The sequence below is a fragment of the Tenrec ecaudatus genome, chromosome 16 (assembly GCF_050624435.1).
Source record: "Tenrec ecaudatus isolate mTenEca1 chromosome 16, mTenEca1.hap1, whole genome shotgun sequence".
NCBI classification, from domain to species: Eukaryota; Metazoa; Chordata; class Mammalia; order Afrosoricida; family Tenrecidae; genus Tenrec; species Tenrec ecaudatus.
Genome location: NC_134545.1, coordinates 40,375,630 through 40,378,132, shown reverse-complemented (window position 1 = coordinate 40,378,132; position 2,503 = coordinate 40,375,630). Strand labels below are relative to the sequence as shown.

The window sequence follows — 2,503 nt, the reverse complement described above, 5'->3', positions numbered from 1 at the left end:
TACATTTAGAAAACATCCCGCATGCGGCGCGGGCTCAGGGAGGGCGTGCAGGCCCGGTGCGCCCCGTGGCCCGGAGTCCCTGGGCACCGCGCACCTGGCTCTGCGGGAGCCCACGCCTGGGGCTGCTCACCACCAAGTTTGTGTCGCTGCTGTAGGAGGCCAAGGACGGCGTCCTGGATCTCAAAGCGGCTGCAGACACTTTGGCTGTGAGGCAACAAAGAAGAATTTATGACATCACCAATGTCTTGGAAGGAATTGACCTGATTGAAAAGAAGTCAAAAAACAGCATCCAATGGAAGGGTGTAGGTGCTGGCTGTAATACGAAAGAAGTCATAGATAGATTAAGATGTCTTAAAGCTGAAATTGAAGATCTAGAACTGAAGGAAAGGGAACTTGATCAGCAGACGTCGTGGCTACAGCAAAGCATCAGAACCGTGATGGACGACTCCGTGAGTAACAGATTTTCCTATGTAACTCATGAAGACATCTGTAACTGCTTTAATGGTGGTACGTTGTTGGCCATCAAGCACCTTCTGGGACTCAGCTAGAGGTACCTATTCCAGAAATGGGCCAGAATGGACAGAAGAAATACCCGATCAAGCTAAAGAGCCTTTGGGACCCATCCACGTGCTGCTTATCAACAGAGTCCAGTTCCTCTGAGCCTGTGGTTTTTCCTGTTCCTCCACCGCATAACCTCACACAACCTTCTTCTCAGCCCTCAACTCCCGTGACTCCACAGAAACTGGACATCACAGCTCAGGAACTGCCTGAGCTGTCAGTCTCGGAAAGAAGCCCTGGTCTTCAGCAGATGCCAGCCACAGACTTAACTTCCGGATCTATTAGTGGAGATATCATTGATGAATTAATGTCTTCTTCTTTTTTGGGGGGGGGGGGACACTAAGTGTTCCTTTATTCATCAGTCATAAATAAACAACAGATTACCCAACAAAGCCTCTCCAGTGTTGCCCGTGGGCTCTGCCAACCCAGGGAGCTCTTTCTCACACCCCAAGCAGCATGAGGAGAGAACGGACAGGCCTTCTGCTGGAAGCCCGTCAAATGGAGAAAGTAGGCCACTTGGTGCCGCATGGTTCTCAGCGCAGGCTGCCGCTGGAAGCTCCCTGGTTTGTTCTTGTCAGGACCAGTCGCTGCCACCTGAAGTCACACTGCTAGTGCGTCTTTGTTATGTACGAAGTCTTCTCAGAGATGACACGCCCGGTCATGGTTTCTTCTAACTCTGTTAGGACGTCATCAAGTTGTTCCACCATGAATTTTGCGTCTTCTTCAGTGAAGCACATCGGGGGCTTTATTTTGAGCACATTTCTATGAGGTCCATCGGCGCTGAGATGCACTTGCTTCTCTTTCTTCTTGTAGATGACGTGCTGAGCCTCGGCGGTGGCAGGGGTCTGGTTCTGCTGGTCCTTCACTAGGTCAATCCCAACAAACAGGCCAATGCCCCTGATATCTCCTATCAAAGGATGTTTAGCTTTCTGTTCAGTCAGTAACTCAATAAGGTAATTCCCTACTCTGGTAGCATTTCCTTGAAGGTCTTCATTTTCAATGATATCCAAGACAGTCAGACCCACAACACAAGACACGGGATTTCCTCCATACGTGTTAAAATATTCCATCCCTGAGCTGCTGAAGGCTTCTGCGATTTCTTTGGTTGTTACCATACATGCCATTGGGTGGCCATTGCCCATTGGTTTTCCCATAGAAATTAATGTCTTCTGATGTGTCCCCCTCCTCCGGCTCTCCCCCTCCCCAGCTGGTGACTACAACTTTAATTTAGATGATCATGAAGGTGTCTGTGATCTGTTTGATGTGCAGATACGAAATTGTTAGATTCCACGGAAACTTGGGACTGTTATCTACCTCTAACTGTGTAACAGGTTAGGCGTCTCATAAATATTTAAAATAATGAATGTAACACCTGTTCTCTTCACTGAGTCTGAATTGTTCTTCCCTAATACTTTCTTTGTTACTTCACAAAACTCAGCCCATGAGGCCAAAGGGCCGTTTGCTTCTGGGGGGAAATGATCAACTAAAGCCACCCCCAATGAACCCCTGGATCGTTTCTGGGATTTCAACTTTTTTTCCTCCTCCTTCCAAATCCATCTCTTTTCCTCTTATGAGAGAGAGGGAAGTTAAAAGGAGACTTCAGGTCACGGAAAAACAAGAGTGTTTGTCAAGGGCTTGCCACGTGTGTGTCTTAACTCTTTACTGCCACAAACTGCATTTCTTTGTACCCTTCCACCCTCCCCGACCTTCACTGCCGCTGAGAAAGGGAAGGATCTCAGCTCAGACATGTCACTGTTTCAGTGCACAGATTTTGTGAAGTGCCTTCTGTTTTAGCACTTTAAGTTTTTTCACATTTTGTTGACTGCTGACATTCCACTTTCCTCGGTTATAGGAAAGCTCTGTTAAGTAGTTTTTTTTTTAATGTGCCAATGCCTGTACATTAACAAGATTAAAAAAATAAAGTTGTATAAAACATTTAAAAAAA

The 2,503-nt window shown here is 47.0% G+C and overlaps 1 pseudogene; it reads left to right on the top strand.

The window, feature by feature from the left end:
* The first annotated feature begins 437 nt into the window (after nt 1-437).
* Nucleotides 438-2,025, top strand: LOC142429357 (transcription factor E2F5-like; annotated as a pseudogene).
* The last annotated feature ends 478 nt before the right edge of the window (nt 2,026-2,503 follow it).